Source organism: Bubalus kerabau, chromosome 3, assembly GCF_029407905.1.
Source record: "Bubalus kerabau isolate K-KA32 ecotype Philippines breed swamp buffalo chromosome 3, PCC_UOA_SB_1v2, whole genome shotgun sequence".
Taxonomy (NCBI): Eukaryota; Metazoa; Chordata; class Mammalia; order Artiodactyla; family Bovidae; genus Bubalus; species Bubalus kerabau.
The window spans coordinates 83534821-83557902 of NC_073626.1; the positions used below are offsets into that span (position 1 = coordinate 83534821).

Here is a 23082-nt window from a genome sequence, read left to right on the forward strand (position 1 = left end):
CTCCTTGTCTATAGGATTTTCCAGGCAAGAATACTGGAGTGGGTTGGCATTTCCTCCTCCAGGGTATATTCCCTACCCAGGAATTGAACATATATCTCCTGATTGGCAGGTTTCCCCAGTGGTAAAGAATCTGCTTGCAATGCAGGAAATGCTGGTTGGATTCCTGGGGCAGAAAGATCCCCTGGCCAAGGGCATGGCAATCCACTCCAGTGTTCTTGCCTGGAGAATCCCATGGACAGAGAGAACCTGGTAGGCTACAGTCCATAGCGTCGCAAAGTCAGACACCACTGAAGTGAATAAGCATGCATGCACGCACTCCCGCTTGACAAATGTATTTTTTATCACTGAGCCACCTGGGAAGCCCTTGCATATTGCATCATGTTTCTAGACCTTTGTAATTTTATTTTGAAACTACTTTTGAATGCTACTTTTTAGCTATGTATACAGAAAGACTTGTAGCTGTAGGCTCCCATTTTCACAACATTGTAATTGTCTTATCTCAAATTAGAGTATTGTTATTAGCTGCTGCTGCTGCTAAGTCGCTTCAGTTGTGTCCGACTCTGTGCGACCCCAGAGAGGGCAGCCCACCAGGCTCCCCCGTCCCTGGGATTCTCCAGGCAAGAACACTGGAGTGGGTTGCCATTTCCTTCTCCAATGCATGACAGTGAAAAGTGAAAGTGAAGTCGCTCAGTCGTGTCCGACTCCTAGCAACCCCATGGACTGCAGCCTACCAGGCCCCTCCGTACATGGGATTTGCCAGGCAAGAGTACTGGAGTGGGGTGCCATTGCCTTCTCCATTGTCATAGCACATACTAGTAAAGAAATATATTTCTAATCCTATTTAATGAGAAGAAGCAAAGTCTGCCAGTACTACATTGCTTAGTTTATTGTCTCACATTGCTGCCTATTTCTTCTCCAGAAACTTCTATAGTTTTGAAAATTGGAGTGGCAATTGTGAAAAAAACAAACGTGTAGATTTCCACGTTGTGTGTGATAATTTGCTTCAGTCATGTCCGACTCTTTGCAACCCTATGGACTGTAGCCTGCCAGGCTCCTCTGTCCATGGGGATTCCCCAGGCAAGAATACTGGAGTGGGTTGCCATGCCCTCCTCCAGGGGATCTTCCCAACCCAGGGACTGAACCCATTTCTCCTGTGGCAGATCCATTACCGCTGAACCACCCGGGCAGCCCAAAGTAAAACAATTCTTCTTTTTTGCTTTGGTTTTGAATAATAATATTAGTAATTTCAAAATACAAACATCTCTACTTTTTTCTACTCAAATTATAGAAGATCAATTGTGAATAGTTCAAGAATTAATTGGTTGTTGGCTGGTTCAACCAGGTTCTTCTCTGCCTCCTGTAATTCAAGACTACCTTTTAAACTTTCAATGGCATTATCTAGTTATATCTATATATAACACCATCACTGGGTACTTGGTGAATTCTTAGGGGCATTTAATGTAATACTGAATAGGAGACTCAGATGATCTTTTTTCTGAATTTAGACAGAGACAAAAATATAATAAATAATCCCAGCACTGCCAGAAGAGCAATAAAAACACAAGCAGCATGGACTAAAGGCAGAGATTACAAAAAGCTTGTGAGACTGAAAATGGTACATGAACTAAATAGATGGATGGTAACTAAATAGTTGGGAGATGAAACAGAATTAGAAAAAGAATGAATAATACACACCATACTTTGCAAATAAATTCACAGGCAAAATCTCACCAGGGACCCCTCATACAAATCAAGGAAGCTTTATTTTTTAAGACCCCCAATGAGAACATAGGTATAGTGAAGGGACTCCTACAGTGGCAAAGCGTGGTATACACTCATTGTCAAAGCATGGTGTATATTATTTTCTTAGTGGCAGGGAGAGGAGGATACTAAATCCCTTTCCTACCACACAGGTGGGGAGAAAGTTTTTTTGCCATGAAGAAAAACAGCTACACTTCATCAAACCTGTGGATCACCCAGCCTAGTACCTCATCACTATCCCAAGAGATGTTTTCTGGACAGTGTTATCTGACATTAACCACCAAAAGTGACTCTAATTTCCTATATGGTGCCATCATTTATCAGTTCATCTTGTCTCTGTCTTGATTTTACATCAACTCTAGGAAATACAAATCTAATAAACTCATTCTATACTTTATAGCATGGTACTTTGATTTGTTCTTGATTGCTTCTTTAAGGCTTTGAGTGTTACGGAATTTGATCAAAATTCCTCTTAATCATATTAATAAATTTAATCATCTCATAGGCATTGGTCATTATTTCTTTGTCTTAATCAGCTAGAGTCTTTATGTTCTAATTTACATCTTCTTGAGGAAAAAAATAACATGAGGTTGAAAGTCTCTGGGTTCTAATTATTCTGAATATCATATGGATTATTCCCTAATGAAACCCAGATTAGGTGTCAGGGAACTATAGAGAAATGGTTGGTTGAGCTAATTTTACATCTCAGTGACTGTGCATCAGACAATTTAGTTGAAGGGGGACTTCAAGGTGCTAAGAAAAGACGGTGACTTTACCGCATTTAGTCAAAAAGGCTGTCACTCCTACTACAGTTAATTCTTTTTCCTCTACCCGCAAATAATGAAGGAAGAGAAAGTGACTTGGTCACGAAGTGGCATTGAGAATTAGCCCCAAGTGACCGAGTGTACTCTTCAGCTGAGAGCCTCAGAAACTTGACAGCTAAGGTCCAAAGGGCGAATCTCAGAAGCTCATTAAGCCGCCCAGAAAAGTTAATCCTGGGGCTTGAAATTCTGTGTGTTTACCACTAGGTTATCATCTCCATATTAGAAGGTATGGAAGTAAATTACACTAAAGCTGCAAATGCCCATCATTCATATTTATATAGCAAGGTGATCTATCTCTTTTTTAAGGCCGGGATCCACTTTGCCACAACGTCATAAATCCTTCCATTTTCCTCCTTGGTGGAAATTTCCCGTTTCTCTTTGAGAAAGATAATTCGATCCTGTTTGCATCATTCTTCCTCCCAACAGGCTGTTGTAGAAAACGCTCGAGCACACACATGCAACCGCACACAATGATTTATAAAGATGTCTTTTCACAATCGCTCCTATTCAGCTCCGAAAGTCAGAACCTATACGACTGATGGCCTATCCAGATGAGCGGGTCCCAGGTCGGGGAAAGGCAACCTCTGCGCCAAGTCTCCCTCCCCACCCAGGGCGACCTGGGCTCCTCACTCCACCTTTGAAAGGAAATGCATTCTTTGCTTGCCTGGAAGTCTCGGTAGCCTGATCGATCTATCATAAAAAAAGGAAAGAAAAATCGCAGCCTCAAAACAGGTCTTGCGCGCCACCATCCCCCCCCAACAGACACCGTGGGGAAACTCCCAGGGAGGGAACGGATTCCCAGTATTGAATCCTCGGAGCTCAGGGCCCAGGAGGGACTGGCGGGGTCACTGCCATCGGTCCCCACCTCCTCTGCCTGTAGTTCTTTCTCTCGCTCCGCGTCAAGTGGCTTCTCGGAAACGTTAGCCGATTCAGCAAAGCTGGAAGAGTGCAAAGGGTGATGGGGGCGGAGTGAAATAAGGGAAGGACTCTTCTGGCAGCCGGAGGAACACACACACACACACGCACACGCACACACTCACACACTCACGCCCCATCCAATGGGGTAGGTGAGGGTGCGCAGTCGTGTGATCCCCTCCTCTGCTCTCTTCTGGAGCACAATGGAGAGCCTGTGGTATCTCCAACCCGGAGGTCGGGGCTAGGTCCCCGCCCAGCGCCCCCAGCAGGAGTGGAGGGCTGCGCGGAGCTAGGGTGGGGCAAGGGCGGGGAGCGAGGAGGGGCCGGAGAGCCGGGGCGGGGCCGCCGCCTTTCTGGGCGCGCCCGGGAAGGAGGGGCGCAGTGGCCCGGCTGGCCCTCGCCCGCGTTCACCAGGCGAGTGTCTGGTTTCCAATTCCGCGGGCTCCGGAATTGGGGTTGGGCTAGCTTGGGTGCCAGCGGCGGGTAGTGGCAGGCGCCGGCCGAGCAACAGGAGCTCAGAGAAAGAGGCAGCGGCAGCAGTGGAGAGGACGCCGGGGGAGAGGAAGGGTCCCTGAAGCCTGCGCCCTCCCCGGGACCAGACTCTGCGGGCACACTGGGTGGGCATGATCGGCGGGCACGGTAGCAAGTAAGTGCCTTTTCTCTTGCTCCTCTGGTGTGGCGGGGACGGAGGCCGCCAGTCAGTCTCTCGCCAGTGCTTTGCTCAACCGCCACACCCACCTGTGTCCGTTTTCGCGTCTCTCGGGTTTTGGCCACCTGGAAGTAGAGCGGGGAGAAGTTATGCTAGGAGGTGCCAGCGACTGGACAAAGGGGAGCTGGAAAGGCAGCTGTTTCCCTTGCAAGGTCGGTCTTTTGCCAGTTTTGACGGTGTGGGTTTGCTGCCAGATCCTGAAAATGTGGCTGTACCGAATGGCTACTGTTATTTCTTTTCTGTCTGGTAGCTGAGTCGTCGGATGGGTTTCGGTTTCAGGGTTAAGTCGTATTCTTTAGGAGCAAAAAACATGTGTTCTGTTTCCCATTTGCAAAGGTGAGCGTGCAGAACCCGCAGAGCTAACACTACCTGTAGGGTGGTGGCAAGGATGCGCCGCACCCCTTTCGAGCACACAAACAGAGATGATTGACGGGAGGCTTAGCCTTATTTCTCGGCCCAGTTTATTTTCTTTTCAAACGAATGTGCATTTTGTTAGTGAAATTCAGATGGATTTCAGAATCATTTTAACTTTTTATCGACTTCAGCTGAAACTATCATTTAGTTTTTAGAAGAAAATAGTTGTTCCCGTTACTTCTTTTGAATACAAAAGCTTAAAACGAGATTAACAAACTAGAAACTTCAGTGCCAACTTTGGTGATTATAGCAAAGATTTCTCATTATTGTAGTGTTTGTATCAGCAGCGTTTGAAATAATTTATTTTAGTGGTTTTTTTTTTTTTATTACAGTAGCAGCGTTCAAAGTAATTTATATCTGCTCTGAAGGTAAGAGCAATTTTTATGTGAGAGAAGCTTAAGGGAAAGTTTTAAACTGCTCACTTCAATAAGATAAATACCAGATCAACATAGGCTTATAAAAGGATGATGGATTTTCATTTGTTGTTGTGAAGTCAGTGTTAAAAGGTTCAAGTTTTTTCAGAAACACAATTAATGTTCTTGTCTATTTCTCCTGATTCTACATGGGCAGGAGAAAGGTACTGTCCTTTCTTTCTTTCTCTTGGTGATTTAAAATATATGTTCATGATTTTTGCTTTAATATCAATAGGATTTATCTATATATAATCTGCAAACCAAGTCCAATTATTCAATAGCCCATTTTATTGAAGTCTTCAAATTATTTTCTATCATTTAAAAAATATAAACTAGAATTCACTTTTTTAAGAAACTAAGTTGTTAATCTTTATTTATTTAATCTTTGTTTAACATTTTAACAAATGTTGTTAATTATTTGAAAGCTTGTCTTATTTGAGCTCTATATATGGGATAATCATGATTGCTAGAACAGCTTATTCACAATAAAATGCTCGACAAAATATGGCATATGATATAATGAAGGATGTGCCCTGTATTAAGCAACTGACAATAGCTTAAGATAAGCTTTGTATTTTGTAGATGTTTTAAGTACCTGTCTATTTAGAGGTCCCCTTTTGAAGGTGAACCATTGTGAAATCGAGGGACATGGTGATATATTCTCATAGAAGCCAGGTGTATGGTGTGCCATGATTCCTGTGGTACAGGTTAGGGCTTCCAGGGTACCTGATGCTTCTATGGAGGAAAGATGAGTCAGGTTTGTCTCTCTGCCAAGAGCATCCTCCTGCCTCTGTGTCTCCTAGGACCAGGAGCTAATCATAGGAGCCCTCCTGTGGCAGTGCTTCTGTGTTTTTGCTACCTGTTGCAGAGGAGACTTTTGGCAGCAAAGAAAAAGTAAGAAATTCAGAGGTGGAATCTGTGGGATCCTATTCACCCTATTTAATGTGACGGACCAACTTTCTCTGTGGCAAGGAGAAAAATAGAATCTTGTGTGTTTCATAAATAATAAAAATAGTTATCTAATATCTATGCCTATTAGATATGTGAAAGAGTGTGAAGTACTGGGAAGAATTATATGCTTTTTTCTAACCTTGTAAAGGAACTTAAAGTTTAGAGCTATGAATGAGTCATTCTGAATGTCATAATGGTAACAATTTAATGATTTTCCCTAAAACTCTGTCTCAGATCCTTTTCCCCAGTCTTTGTCATCTGAATTAATGGTTCCACCTTTCACCAAGTATTTACTGCCTTCTCTCCCTCCTCATAGCATTTCATCCCTAACCAGTCCATATTTCGATCTCTCAATCCTGTCTCCCAAATGCATCTCTATTCAATTATACTTCTCTGCTGTACCTCTTCCACCCTGTTTTCTTTATCTACCCTGCCACCAGATTCATGGCATCATTATAATTTTAATGGATTCATGCTGCAGCCTTGATGCAGCCTCTCTACTTCCATAGTTTGCTGCCTTGTAATTACCTCTCCAAGAAAGCAAAACCATTGTGTCTCCCCTTAAGAACATTCAGTGGATCATAACTACATAGAAAAAAGGAATAAATGCAGAAACACAAAAACGGATTATCATCACATTCCTTCTGTTAGCATCCAGCTCAATGTCTAATCTGGCCCTCCACTACAGCCTCTCTGAGCGCATCGCCCACTCATTTATATGCTCCAGCCACCCTGGTCTTTTAGTACCTGAAACACTAGAAGCAGTTTCACTCCCTAAGGCCTTTTCAAATGTTCCCAGTGCCTGGACTATTCCTTCCTCTCTTTAAATGCCTCTCTTGTTTGCAGACTTAAAACCTCAGCTCAAAGGTCTCTCCTTCACAGAGATCATTCTTGATCTTCTTGTCAAAAGTAGACTGTTACACATTTGTTTCTGTCTTGGTACCTTGTCTGTTTCCCCCATAATGATTATTACAGCATGCAGGTATTTTGTAGATCTGTATATTTTGTGGTTTTGTGTACCGGATGCTCCAAACGAACAGACACCATGTCTTTCTTGCTGACCCTGCTTCCAGAGTCGTACCTGCAGTGGGGAAGTAGGGGGTTCCTAGATATTTATGAACAAAGATAAGACTTATTTCACCATAGAGTACACTAACCCTGTAAACTTAAGCATTTGAGGATTCCAATTCGTTCTTTGTTGAGCATCTGGTAAGTTTACAATGCAGAACTATGATTCTGAAGAGGTAAAATTTAAATATCTTGAGATCTCTTAGCAGTATAGGCTTTAAGGTATTCAAAGGGAAGTAGATTATAACACACTCTAAAAAGGCAGTAACCACAAGTGGATTAAAATGTATTTTAAAGAAACATTGGAGTGCATAATCCAATGACTTTATGACTTTAGTGCAAGTGACTCATAATATGCAATGATGACCTTATTAGGTTTAAACCTACATCTTTCACCAGGATTTGAGGGTCGCTTTGTAATCACTAAATTTAAAATCTTGTTTCACAATAAATGAGAACATTGGGCTCAGTGGATGAAGCATAATCAAATGAAGCGGAGGTCCTAGATTGGTGCCCACATGATCCAAATTTGTGTTTACTCCAGACTCAAGGGGCAAATTTTCTCACAAATCCAAACTATTCACTAGGAAGACTCAGAGAGACACTGGGGGCTAACCCAGGAAGATCCATCACTATTTTGGGTATAGGAAAGTGGGCTTCAAAATGCTTGTTGGTTAGTGATAGCATCGTATTTATACTGCAGTTTATGCACACACACACACACACGCTTGTGTATGCCCACACTTTGTGTGGCAATAAGCCCCCTCTTTTTTTGAGCCTATACTTAATGATATTAAATGAAAAATAAGTTTTTATAGTAACATTTGGTTGAAAATTTAGCTTTCAATTAAGCACTTGGCTTTGATTAGTGATATTTTTTGTCTTGCAAGTGACCAACCATTTGTTTGTTTGTTATTGGTAAAGAATTGGGCAGTCGTGTTTCTTCTTGAAGGACTGCACTACTTCGTGAATTGCCACTAGGGATTTTGTTAAATTTGCCCTTATGGTGGTACAGTGGGGTTGTTGTAATGTATTGGAGTGCATCTGTGTACTCATTGAAGTTAGGCTTCCATTTTACATATCCTCCATTAACTAATTCACTCCCACATGTAGTTATTAGGCTTCCTTCTTTGGAACTGTATAGGATTAGGTTACTGTTTAGTATGGCAAGGTCATAATGAAATGGATATCCTAAGATTGTATGAAAATGATTTTCTTAAGAGAATTTATAAGAGCACATTCAAAAAAGGTGGGTAGATTACTTTTGTGGAATATGAGAGAACAGTTGATGCCTTGCCATCTTGCAGAATGAAATTTCTTCATCAAAGGTTTAACTTGCTTTTCCTTCTCTGTGTAGCTAGAAGCCAGTGGCTTTAGGCAACAGGGAAAACCATAAGCCTTGGGCACCTAAAAGTAGAATGAAGTTTGGAGGAATGAAACCCTTGAGTGGTGAGGGAAAATGCCAGACCATGAAAGAGGGGAAGGAGGAGGGAATGTCTCAAGGAGTGCCAATAAATATCATCTGCCACAAGCAAATTTGAGTAGATATTATATGGAGAACTGAATTATTCTGTATCTTTTTAGTCTCACTGAGAAAGTCATTCTCTTTTCATTTCTCTTTAAAATAACTGTGTTTTAAGTGAAAAGACATTCTGTCATTGTGGCTTTTTAATATAGGAAATAGCTTTGGATTTTTAGAATAATATAACCTGGAGCTAAAAGCCATATATTATTGTTAAATTATACCATTACTTTAATTGTAATTTCATTGCTATTCGTTTTATAATTTCCTTTTGTTGTGTCAGGTGTTTGAGAGACTGCCATTATTGATCACAACTTTCTTTAAAATGTCTCTTTGGATTTTTTACAAAGCTGTCTGAATCATTTATCAACATCTGATAAAACTTTAATTGCACCTACGATTGTTCACTTGGAAATTGTTCACTCTTAAAGGGAGTGAGTACGTTTACATTATCATTAACTTACCATCCCTCCCCTGAAATGAATGTCTTTTTCTTTCCCTTTCTCTCTTACATCTCATCTTCTAAACAGTAATACAAATTTTGCTCCACTGTTCAGTCAAAGTATTTATACAAATAATTGGAAAATTGAGCCTCTAAAGAAGAATTAATAAGATTAGATAGATGTATTAAAATACAAAGACATTTCTATACAGGTGGTTAATGAAATCTTCTTTGTGTTATATGCCAAACCAAACTTCTTGTGTCATCTGATTTTTTGTAAAAATTGGGGCAATTTCACGGTATGTAGTGTCTGCCAACTGTATCGGTCATTCAATGTAATTAAAAATATGAACTTCTTCAGGGCCTATGATTTACAAGTTCAAAAAAGAAGCAAATAGAAGTAAATAGTACATATTCATATTGATACATAAAAATATAACATGGGAAAATATGAGAAATGTTGTTTGATAATAAAATATCTCCTTATGTATGACTTAAATTCCACTGAATGTTCATTCTTTCAAGTTCAATGGAACTGCTTCCTTTAGGGCTTCGAGTAAGGATAATTTGCTAACTATACATATGTTTTAAATGGAATAAGTAAAATATTTTATTGGTAAATTATGATTTTGCTTTCTCTGGGTGATGGTATAGAGTTAATATTGCTTATAGGTAAATTTTATGGGCCCAGTATTTATAGGTAATCCTTTCATGGAACAAATTTTACAAAGTTGAAATGACCTCCCTCCTCCAATGTAATACATATATTCTTGTTATCCTGGAAAAATTATGGTAATTCAAGTAGGGAGAAAAGAAATGTCATCATCAGGGGTCAACTGGAAACATTTCAGTTCAGTTTAGTCGCTCAGTCATGTCCGACTCTTTGCGATCCCATGGACTGCAGCATGCCAGGCCTCCTTGTCCATCACCAACTCCCAGAGTTTACTCAAATTCATGTCCATTGAGTCGGTGATGCCATCCAACCATCTCATCCTCTGTCGTCCTCTTATCCTCCTGCCTTCAATCTTTTCCAGCATCAGGGTCTTTTCCAGTGAGTCTTTTCCAGGTCTTTCCAGTGAGTCAGTTCTTCACATCAGGTGGCCAAAGTATTGGAGTTTCAGCTTCAGCATCAGTCCTTCCAATGAATATTCAGCTTCTTACAGTCCTGTGAGATCATCTGACAGACTTTCAGGAATGAATGCTTGTGGAATAATGGCTATGCAAAGAATCTCTTTTGAAAATTCATATTGTCTCTCCTGTAATTCAGAATCTTTGTAAAATACTGTATAATGTGTTGAAAACACAGAGGAATAAATTTGTATTTACGTTAGTGTAGTGAAAGAATTGTTTTCTAGATATTTCCTTTGCGGAACATATGATCTTAGTCAAATGCTGAAAAGTGAAAGTGTTAGTCTCTCAGTCATGTCCAACTCTTTGCAACCCCATGGACTGTAGCCCACCAAGCTCCTCTGTCCATGGGATTCTCCAGTCAAGAATACTGGAGTGGGTAGCCATTCCCTTCTCCTGGGGATCTTCTTGACCCAGGGATCAAACACAGGTCTCCAGCATTGCAGGCAGATTCTTCACTGTCTGAGCCACCAGGTAAGCCCTAGTCAAATGCTTTCGCTTCTCAGATCAAATTTGTTATAAAATTGGTAGTGTCTGCTTCTCAGGGTGGCTGTACAAATTAGGTTAAAATATATATATTATCAACAGGCATTTTAGTGTCTCACATTTTAGGGAGATGTTCAATAATGTTGGCTAGACATTTGGTAACAGTATATTATAGTCAAAATTTACCCATTATATTTTGAATACAAATGGTGCAACATCTAAAGTTTAATCCTGTTTCAGTGAATACTAACAATGCACTTTATCCTGACTTTTTAATGATAGTATAGTTATACATCTCAAACATAGGACCACTGCACTTATAACACTTGCCAGTAAAATTTTCAGCTATAAGCTATTACACATAGTTTATATGAAGTATGTAAGAACTTCTCAGTAGGAAGACATGAGAGAGGCATTCAAAGATCAAGAATTTAACCATCCAGTTACACTTTATTTATGACTTTCAACCTGATCCATCAGAATTCTGCATTAATAGAGAGCAGGTCAGTGGAGGTGACCTGTCAGATGTCCTATTAGTGACAAATAATATCTACTTTGATAGGAATTTTAAAAAAAGCATACATGAAATTTCTCACTTATGTATGAATTCAGACTTACTCTACTAATTCAATCATCAGGAGTATAACTTTGCATTTATAAATCAGTGAATAAAATGTGTGAACTTGAGGGAAATACTTGCCAGTTACATCCATTCTATTACTTTATTCCACTGGTGATACATGAACAAAAATCCACATCTTGTAAAGCAAATCATCAAATTAAGAATGATAATTAGTTTTTTAGTTATATTCTTTAGCCATTCATAAATTTTGCTCAGATACATAAAATAATAAGAGGTGGGCTAGAGCAGTATCATGCAGACATAAAATAAGCATATAATGGATACATTACCATAAGGGAAAATATAGATAGCACAATTTACATCTTGTTAAAATTACTGATTGCTCCTTGGAAGAAAAACTAAGACAAACCTAGACAGCATATTAAAAAGTAGAGAAATCACTTTGCAGACAAAAGTCAGTATAGTCAAAGTGATGGTTTTTACAGTAGTCATGTACAGATGTGAGAGTTGGACCATAAAGAAGGCTGAGCGCCGAAGAACTGATGCTTTCAAACTGTGGTGCTGAAGACCCTTGAGAGTCCCTTGGACAATGAGGAGATCAGTCAGTCTGAAAGAAAATCTACCCTGAATATTCATTGGAAAGACTGATGCTGAAGCTGAAGCTCCGATACTTTGGCCACCTAATGGAAAGAGCCAACTCACTGGAAAAGACCCCGATGCTGGGAAAGATTGAGGGCAAGAGGGGACGGGGATGGCAGAAAATGAGATGGTTAGATAACATCACTGACTCAATAGACATGATTTGAGCAAACTCCGGGAGATAATGAAGGACAGGGAAGCCTGGTGTGCTGTAGTTCATATGGCTGCAGAGTTGGACAGTTCTTAGTGGCTGAACAACAGTAATATTACTGATAATAACATTAATTTAACAGCTTTATGTGTGAGGGTCTCCTTTTACACTGAGCAGTACATTAAGGGATTTGCTAATGCTCTTTTTAAATCCCCACGATCACCCTCTGAGGTGAGAAAACACTAAGGCTCAGACGTTAGCTAACCTTCCCAGAGACTCACTATGATTATGAAACTTGAGTAACATATATATTCCTTTTAATGAAAGCAAAATCTTATTTATCCCAAGATTAAGCTTACAAATATCCCACAGAGATATACCTGATTACTGTGTATTCTACAAACGCTTTTTTAACCCATAATGGAGCTGAAATAATCTACATTTGCAATTAAACATACCAAACAGTGTAATTATAATACTAGAGAATAAGAAGAAGAAAGGTTGAAGTTTATTTAAATGTTCATCTTGAATATTGATCTTGGGGAGTGCATTTGTATTAAACTGAAATTGAGATGTAGGTAGGAGTTTGAAGACATTATATTATGAAATGCATCTATACATTTGAAGTGTTTCTGAGGTTGTTTTAGACGTTGAGTAGCTTTGCTTTCTTCATCTAGGAGTATCACTATATTATACTGACTTGCTGCTGCTGCTAAGTCGCTTCAGTCGTGTCCGACTCTGTGCGACCTCATAGACGGCAGCCCACCAGGCTCCCCTGTCCCTGGGATTCTCCAGGCAAGAACGCTGGAGTGGGTTGCCATTTCCTTCTCCAATGCAGGAAAGTGAAAAGTGAAAGTGAAGTCGCTCAGTCGTGTCCGACTCTTAGCGACCCCATGGACTGCAGCCTACCAGGCTCCTCCGTCCATGGGATTTTCCAGGCAAGAGTACTGGAGTGGGGTGCCATCGCCTTCTCCGATTCTGACTTGAGTTGGCCATAATTAGAATATTTTGCATATTATGAGAAACTCAAGACAGGAAAGGAGACTTTCCCAAGGTGGGCAAAAGTTGAAAGAAGGGTATGTGTGTGAAATGTCTGGAGCAGATTTAGTCAGCTATGGGCTATGAAATGGAGTAGAAACAGGAAGTGCAGTATATCTATGAGATCCTGGATGTTAGAGGGTGGAGAAGGAGAGATTGCCAAGTGATCTTGTGCAGGGTAAGAAAAGAAGAAGACAGTATTCATCTAAAGTGTTTTTATGTTCTAAAGCTTAGTATTTATTGTCACGCAGAATCAATTATTTATGTCAATTACAGTGATTCTTTAACATCAGTGCTGCTGCTGCTAAGTCACTTCAGTCGTGTCTGACTCTGTGCGACCCCATAGACAGCAGCCCATCAGGCTCCACTGTCCCTGGGATTCTCCAGGCAAGAACACATCAGTGATTCAGGGTTAAATAAGGGTTTTAAAACATTTGGGGAAAATAATTTATATTATGTGACACATAATTTTCTAAGACAGATGATTTTCTTTTAGTATCTGTTATCTACTTAGATACTGTCCTTTGAGTGGTATATAAAAAAACACGAGAAAATGGATCCCTAAGCTCTATGATATATCTCAGTCTGTTCTAGTGATTGTGCCTTGTCAGCTTATCCACTAGACTGTTAAAGTTTTAAGAGCAGAGACCATAACTTGTTCATATTGGCATCTCTGCATGGTGCCATATACACAGTCATTCTTAATACATATCTCATCAATAAAAACAGATTTCATCAATACTTATTACACAACCATGTCCTTGACTTTAATTAAAAGTAGCTTTTTCATTGAAATGGAACACTTTCTAAGAATATAGGAGGAAGAAGTTAAGAATCTAATAATTTATACTTCTCTCACATAGCTTTTTACCATCACAAGGTAAATTCACGTTTTTTATTTCTTACTTAGGGAAGGGACAGCATTCCTGCTTTTTTTCTTATTTTCTGCCCCAGTATGGGTTCATCAATTATAGATGACAATATTTAAAAGCCTTCTTTGCCTTAAAGAGCTGAAATATTTTGACATGTATGCAAGTTGATGCTTTAAAAAGGCTGAAGCCCAAATCCTTTTCTAAAAGTGAAGGATTTCTGTTGAAGGATTCACATAAGAGATGAAATCAGTAACCAGATAGTAAAAATAAAAAGTTCAAAGTAAAATTTTCAACTGACTTGTGTGGAGGTGATGATCAATCATTCAGCCCTATCTGGCTGGCCTCCAGAATGTGTAGGTTAGGCATTCGTATCCAAGGTGGTATGTATCAGTGCCCTTGAGGTTTGTGGGGAGGGAAGACCTGGCAGAGATCCCAAGGGCAGTGGTAGAGGGATGCAGAGTTGCCCCAGGTCCATTCCTAGAACTCTCAGCCTCACTATTCTCATCATTTGTATATTTTCTTAAATTTAATGGTATTTCCTTCTTTCCTTCCCTCTTCCTTTGTTCACTCGCTTCAGCAACTATCTGTTGAGTAGGTATTCAGGGTACTACCATAGACACTGTACACGCAGCATTGAACAAAACATGGCAGTTTCCTGCTAGTTTTGAGATTGATAATGAATAAGTAAACAAATGATTATCACTTCCTGACCTTACACTGTATACTGTGAGAAAAATAAAAAAAAAGCAGGACAGATCACATATAGGAAAGTAGGCATTGTTTATTAAGGGTGGTTTTCATCTTTTAGGGGTGGGTGCTATTTGAGCAGAGACCTGAAAGAGATAAAGAAGTATGGAAGCCAGCTAAGTGACAGGAAATTTATTCCAGTCACAAGAAGCAGTGATCTCCATAGCCCTAAGGTTTATCTGATGTGTTTACTGAACGGCAAAAAAATCAGTGTGACTGAAGTGCCGAGAGCAGAGTTGAAAGTGGTAGAAGGCTTTTTCTTGATTTGAAAATGATTACTAAGTCTGCCTGGAGGCCTGTGTGATAAACCAACATTACAGTGGGACCAACGTCATAGCAAGGGACAAACTTTGGGAGGGGTGAAGTGTGCATGTTTTAAAAACTGGATCCCATTCTTAATGTGAGTACCATATAACCCAAATTAATGATTGAGAAACTCTTAATTTCCTTACAAATTTATCTTTTAGTCATTTTTTTGATGATTTATATGAAAAGGTCATATTATTTTACCAACTGCAATAGATTAGATTCTTGGTAGCCATTTGAAGAAAGAAGAGGTAATATAGAGTTTACAGTTGAGAGTATCTAAATATTTAAATTCTGGAAATTAATATATGGTGAAAGTACAGTAAGAGTTTGTATATTTTGATTACTTTTTATATCATGCAAATTATTTCTCATGAAATAATGATATTGCATATATGTAATTGAGTCCTATAACTTCTTGGCCTTTTTGCTAAAGCAAGTTTATAAAGGAGTCCTGCCTGGCAAAATAGATAGCAGGGAAGCACATCTGAATCCCATCAACTTAGACCCAATGCTAACTGCTGTGCCTTTGGTATCTCCTGACTCTCTTCTTTACAGTTGTCAGCAAATTTTTGCGAATTAAAAAATAAAAAAATTTTTGTGGTAAAATATACATAGCATAAAATTTACCATTTTAACCATTGTTAAGTGTTTAATTCAGGAGCATTAAGTACATTCACATTGTTTGCAACCATCACCACCATCCATTTCCAGAACTTTTTCATCATTCCACACTGAAACTCTGTACCCATTAAACAATAATTCCTCATGCTTTCCGCTCCCCCCAGACCCTGGTAACGACCATTCTACTGTCTTTCTTTATGAATTTGCCTATTCTAGATACCTTATGTAAGTGGAGATATATGACATTTGCCTTTTTTTGTCTGGCTTATTTCACTCCACATAATATTCTTAAGGCTCATTAATGTTACAACATGTATCAGAATTCCTTTCTTTTTAAGGCTACGTAGTAGTTCATTGCCTGGAGAATCCTCATGGTCAGAGGAGACTGGCACGCTACAGTCCATGGGGTTGCAAAGAGTTGGACATGACCGAGCTACTAAGCACAGCACAGTAGCCCCTTGTATGTATATACTACACTTTATCCATTCCTCCACTAATGGATGTTTAGGTTGCATCTGTGTTTTGGCTATTATACATAATACTCTGATGAACATTGTTGTACAAATAGCTCATTGAGTTCCTGCTTTTAATTCTTTTGGATGTATAAAAGAAGTGGAATTGCTGCTGCTGCTAAGTCACTTCAGTCGTGTCCAACTCTGCTGGATCATAGGATAATTCTATAATTAATTTTTGAAGAACTGCCATACCCCTTTCCACCATGGCTGCACTATTTTATATTGCCACCAGCAATATACAATGGTTCCAATTTCTCTACATCCTCATTAACATTTACTTTCTCTCTTTTTAAATAATGGTCATCCTACTGGGTGTGAGGTTGGGTTTCCCAATGGTTTTGATTTGCATTTCCTAATGATTAGTGAAATTGTTTTTTTCATATGTATATTGACCATTTGTACATTTTCTTTGAAGAAATGTCTATTCAAGTCCTTTGGTCATTTTAGAATAGAGCTGTTTGTTTTTGTTGTTGAGTTTAAGAGTTATTTATATGTTGTGGATATTGCTCCCTTATCAAACACATGATTTGCAAGTGTTTTGTCTGTTCCCAGGTTGTCATTTTACTCTCCAATAATGTCTCCTGACACACAAAAGTTTTAATTTTTATGAAATCAAATTTATCTTTTTCATCTGCTACCTGTACTTTAGGTACTACATACAAGAAATCATTGCCAAATCCAATGTCTTAAAGATTTACTGTGTTTTCTTATTTTTATAGTATTAGCTCTTATATTTAGGTCTGTGATCCATTGTTGATTTTTTTTTCCCATTCCTGTAGATGTTACAGAGTTTTAGAGTCTCCCACTTCCCTTTATCCATCATTCCCAGTGGTTTGTTCTTTAGTGCAGCATTCCTTACTCTGAACATTTTCCTTTCAATAACCTCCATTGCATTTTTTCATGTATGGCAAGATTAAAATGCTTAAATTATTGGAAAAGTATAGTAGTGATATAGAGGGATGCCTGGTACAGAAAGAATATTACATATTCACATTCTCCTAGTCTCTAATTGGGTTCTTTCATCCTTTAGACAAATATTATTAAAATTATTTTGTAGTTTAAGAATTATGATTCCTTTCTAACTGATTAATAGATTCAAGAACTCTTTCTGTTCTCATTGTAGATATCAGTTCAGTTCAGTTCAGTTCAGCTGCTCAGTCATGTCCAACTCTTTGGGACCCTATGGACTGCAGCATGCCATGCTTCCCTGTGCACCACCAAATCCCAGAGCCTACTCAAATTCATGTCCATTGAGTCAGTGATGCCATCCAACCATTTCATCCTCTGTTATTCCCTTCTCCTGCCCTCAGTCTTTCCCAGCATCAGAGTCTTTTCCAATGAATCAGTTCTTCACATCAGGTGGCCAAAGTATTGGAGTTTCAGCTTCAGCATCAGTCCTTCCAATGAACATTCAGGACTGATTTCCTTTAGGATGGATTGATTGTATCTCCTGGCAATTCAAGGGACTCTGAAGAGTCTTCTCCAACACCACAGTTCACAGTTCAAAAGCATCAATTCCTTGGCACTCAGTTTTATGTAGAGTCCGTACATAGTCCATACAAGAGTCTTACATCCATACCTGACTACTGGAAAAACCGTAACTTTGACTATATGGACTTTTGTTGCCAAAGTAATGTGTTTGCTTTTTAATATGCTGTCTAGGTTGGTCATAGCTTTTCTTCCAAGGAGCAAGCATCTTTAATTTCATGGCTGCAGTCACCATCTGCAGTGATTTTGGAGCCCGAGAAAATTAAGTCTGTCACTGTTTCCATTGTTTCCCCATCTGTGTGCCATCAAGTGATGGGACTGGATGCCAGGATCTTAGTCTTCTGAATGTTGAGTTTCAAGCCAACTTTTAACTCTCCTCTTTCACATTCATCAAGAGGCTCTTTAGTTCTTCTTCACTTTCTGTCATAAGGGTGGTGTCATCTGTATATGTGAGGTTACTGATATTTCTCCCAGTAATCTTGATTCCTGCTTGAGCTTCATCCAGCCCAGCATTTCACATGATGTACTCTGCATATAAGTTAAATAAGCAGGGTGACAATATACAGCCTTGACATTTTCCAATTTGGAACCAATCTGTTGTTCCATATCCAGTTCTAACTGTTGCTTCTTGACCTGGATACAGATTTCTCAGGAGGCACGTCAGATGGTCTAGTATTTCCATCTCTTTGAAGATTTTCCACAGTTTCTTGTGATCCACACAGTCAAAGGCTTTGGCATAGTCAATAAAGCAGAAATAGATGTTTTTCTGGAACTCTCTTGCTTTTTGATGATCTAGCAGATATTGGCAATTTGATCTCTGGTTCCTATGCCTTTTCTAAACCCAGCTTGAACATCTGGAAGAGCATGGTTCATGTACTGTAGAAGACTGGCTTGAAGAATTTTCAGCATTACCTTGCTAACATGTGAGATGAATGCAATTGTATAGTAGTTTGAACATTCTTTGGCATTGGAATGAAACCTGACCTTTTCCAGTCCTGTGGTCACTGCTGAGTTTTCCAAATTTGCTGGCATATTGAGTGCAGCACTTTAACAATATCTTTTTTTGAATTTGAAATAGCTCAACTTGAATTCCATCACCACCACTAGCTTTGTTCTTAGTGATGCTTCCTAAGGCCCACTTGACTTCACATTCCAGGATGTCTGGTTCTAGGTGAGAGATCATACCATCATGGTTATCTGGGTCATGAAGATCTTTTTTGTATAGTTCTCCTGTGTATTGTTGCCTCCTCTTCTTAATATCTTCTGCTTCTGTTAGGTCCATACTATTTCTGTCCTTTATTGTGCCCATCTTTGCATGAAATGTTCCCTTGGTATCTCAAATTTTTGAAGAGATCTGTAGTCTTTCCCATTCTGTTGTTTTCCTCTATTTCTTTGCACTGATCGCTGAGGAAGGCTTTCTTATCTCTCCTTGCTATTCTTTGGAACTCTGCATTCAAATGGGTATACTTTTCCTTTTCTCCTTTGCCTTTCGTTTCTCTTCTTTTCTCAGCTATTTGTAACGCCTCCTCAGACAACCATTTTGCCTTTTTGCATTTCTTTTTGTTGGGGATGGTCTTGACCCCTGCCTCCTGTACAAGTTCACGAGCCTCCATCCATAGTTCTTCAGGCACTCTATCAGATCTAATCCCTTGAATCTATTTGTCACTTCCACTGTATAATCATAAGGGATTTGACTTAGGTCATACCTGAATAGTCTAGTGGTTTTGCCTACTTTCTTCAATTTCAGTCTGATTTTGGCAACAAGGAGTTCATGATCTGAGCTACAATCAGCTCCCAATCTTGTTTTTGCTGACTCTTTAGAGCTTCTCCGTCTTTGGCTGCAAAGAATATAATCAGTCTGATTGCAGTGCTGACCGTCTCGTGATTGCCCATATGTCGAGTCTTTGTTTGTGTTGTTGGAAGAGGGTATTTGCTATGACCAGTGTGTTCTCTTGGCAAAAGTCTGTTAGCCTTTGCCCTGCTTCTTTTTGTACTCCAAGGCCAAATTTGTCTTGGAGTTATTCCAGGTATCTCTTGACTTCCTACTTTTGCTTTCCAGTCCCCTATAATGAAAAGAACATATTTTTGGGGTGTTAGTTCTAAAAGGTCTTGTAGGTCTTCATAGAAACGTTCAACTTCAGCTTGTTCAGCATTACTGTTCAGGACATAGACTTGGATTACTGTATTATTGAACGGTTTGACTTGGAAATGAACAGCAATCATTCTGTCATTTTTGAGGTTGCATCCAAGTACTGCATTTTGGACTCTTTTGTTGACTATGAGGGCTACTCCATTTCTTCTAAGGGATTCTTGCCCACAGTCGTAGATATAATGCTCATCTGAGTTAAATTCACCCATTCCATTCCATTTTAGTTCACTCATTCCTAAAATCTCGATGTTCACTCTTCCTGTTTGACCACTTCCAATTTGCCTTGATTCGCGCACCTAACATTCCAGGTTCCTATGCAATATTGTTCTTTACAACATCGGAATTTACTTCCATCAGCAGTCACATACACAACTGGGTGTTGTTTTTACTTTGGCTCAGTCTCCTCATTCTTTCTGGAGTTATTTCTCCACTCTTCTCTAGTAGCATATTGGGCACCTACCTACCTGGGGAGTTCATCTTTCAGTGTCCTATCTTTTTTCCTTTTCATACTGTTCATGGGGTTCTCAAGGCAAGAATTCTGAAGTGGTTTGCCCTCTGTTCTCCAGTGGACCACATTTTGTCAGAATACTTCTCCATGACCCATCTGTCTTGGGTGGCCCTACACGGCATGGCTCATAGTTTCATTGAGTTAGACAAGGCTGTGGTTCATGGGATCATTTTGATTAGTTTTCTGTGATTGTGGTTTCCATTCTGTTGGCCCTATTATGGATAAGGGTAAGAGGCTTATGGAAGCTTCCTGATGGGAGAGGCTAACTGAGGGGGAAACTGAGTCTTGTTCTGATGGGCAGGGCTATGCTCACTTCACTTCAGTCATTCAGTCGTGTCTGACTCTTTGTGGACCCATGGACTGCAGCATGCCAAGCTTCCCTGTCCATCACGAACTCCCAGAGCTTACTCAAACTAAACGTACATCACATCAGTGATGCAATCCAACCATTTCATCCTCTGTTGTCCCCTTTCTTCGCCCACCTTCAATCTTTCCCAGCATCAGGGTCTTTTCTAATGAGTCAGTTCTTTGCATCAGGTGGCCAAAGTATTGGAGTTTCAGCTTCAGCATTAGTCCTTCCAATGAATATTCAAGACTAATTTCCCTCAGGATTGACTGGTTGTATCTCTGTGCAGTCCAAGGGACTCTCAAGAGTCTTCTCCAACACCACAGTTCAAAAGCATCAATTCCTTGGCACTCAGTTTTCTGTAGAGTCCAACTCTCACATCCATACATGACCACTGGAAAAACCATAGCCTTGACTAGACAGACCTTTGTTGGCAAGTAATGTCTCTGCTTTTTATATGCTGTCTAGGTTAGTCATAGCTTTTCTTCTAAGGAGCAAGCATCTTTTAATTTCATGGCTGCACTCACCATCTGCAGCAATTTTGGAGCCTGAGAAAATTAAGTCTGTCACTGTTTCCATTGTTTGCCATGAAGTGATAGGACTGGATGCCATGGATTTCTGAATGTTGCATTTTAAACCAACTTTTTCACTCTCCTCTTCCACTTTCATCACAAGACTCTAGTTCTTCTTCACTTTCTGCCATAAGGGTGGTATGGCATAAGGGTCATCTGCATATCTGAGGTTACTTATATTTCTCCTGGCAATCTTGATTCCTGCTTGAGCTTCATTCCACCCAGCATTTTGCATGATACTCTGCATATAAGTTAAATAAGCAGGGTGACAATATACAGCCTTGACATACTCCTTTCCAGATTTGGAACCAGTCTGTTGTTCCATGTCTAGTTCTAACTGTTGCTTCTTGACCTGCATACAGATTTCTCAGGAGGCAGGTCAGGTGGTCTGGTATTCCCATCTCTTTAAGAATTTTGCACAATTTGTTGTGATCCACACAGTCAAAGGCTTTTGGCATAGTCAGTAAAGCAGAAGTAGATGTTTTTCTGATGATCCAACTGATGTTGGCAATCTTATCTCTGATTCCTCTGACTTTTCTAAATCCAACTTGAACATCTGGAAGTTCACAGTTCATAAGTATTGTTGAAGGCTGGCTTGGAGAATTTTGAGCAAAACTTTGCTAGCGTGTGAGATGAGTGCAATTGTGCAGTAGTTTGAACATTGCCTGGCATTGCCTTTCTTTGGGATTGGAATGAAAACTGGCTTTTTTTAGTCCTTTGGCCACTGCTGAGTTTTCCAAATTTGATTACATATTGAGTGCATGCTCAGTAAATCTTTAATGCAATTTTCTGTTGATGGGCAGGGCTGTGTTCCCTTCCTGTTGTTTGACCTCAGGCCAAACTATGGTGGAGGTAATGAAGATAATGGTGGCCTCCTTCAAAAGGTCCCATGCATGCACTGCTGCACTGAGTGCCCCCAACCCTGCAGCAGGCCACCACCAACCCACGCCTCTGCCAGAGACTCCTGGACACTCACAGGCAAGTCTGGGTCAGTCTCTTTTGGGGTCACTGCTCCTTTCTTCTGGGTGCTAGTGTGTACATGGTTTTGTTTGTGCCCTTCAAGGGTCAGTTTCCCCAGTCCTGTGTAAGTTCTGGTGGCTCTATGGTGGGATTAATGGTGATCTCCTCCAAGAGGGCTTATGCCATACCCAGGTCTGCTGCACCCAGAGCCCTTCCTGCTGGGCAGGCCACTGCTAACCCGTACTTCTGCAGGAGACATCAAACACAGATCTGGCTCAGTCTCTGTGGGTTCTCTGGGTTCTGGTGCACACAAGGATTGTTTGCGCCATCTGAGTGTCTCAGCCTGGTTTGGGTTTTGATTCTAAACATGATTTTGCCCCCCTACTGTCTTGCTGGGCTTCTCCTTTGCCCTGGGACGTGGGGTATCTTTTTTGGTGGGATCCAACATTTTCCTGTCGACTGTTGTTCAGCAGCAAGTTGTAATTTGGAGTTCTTGCAGGAGAAGATGAGTGCACGTCCTTCTACTCCGCCATCTTCCTCTGCCACCAGAGTCCTCTATCCATAGGGATTTTCCAGGCAAGAATACTGGAGTTGGTTGCCATGCCCTCCTCCAGGGGATCTTCCCAAACCAGGGATTGAACCTAGGTGTTCTACATTGCAGGCGGATTCTTTACTGTCTGAGCCACCAGGTTACTCTGTGGCCACTATGCAATCTGGAATTTTCTCCACTATTCTAAGCCTGTTTGCATTTATTTATGAGACTCTAAAATTCTGTCTAAAAAATGGTAGAAAATAAGAAATACCATCATACATTTAATTTACTCTTCTTTGGAAACAGTCATATTATTCATCTTCTGACTATCTTTTAAACAACTGTCTCAAAAAAGAGTACATTTTAAGTGCTGTTATGTGGATTCCATCCTATTCCCAGATTAAGGTCAGGGCTACTGA

General features: G+C 40.1%; 1 protein-coding gene across 2 annotated transcripts in view; it reads left to right on the top strand.

The window, feature by feature from the left end:
* The first annotated feature begins 3846 nt into the window (after positions 1–3846).
* SCN9A (sodium voltage-gated channel alpha subunit 9) overlaps positions 3847–23082 on the top strand; it is a 169337-nt gene continuing 150101 nt past the window's right edge. Inside the window, exon 1 of one of the 2 annotated variants that reach the window (XM_055572372.1) lies at positions 3847–4146. The gene's annotated coding sequence lies outside the window, so the exon portion shown is untranslated. The remainder of the gene's footprint in view (positions 4147–23082) is intronic. The other variant, XM_055572371.1, reaches the window with a different exon arrangement.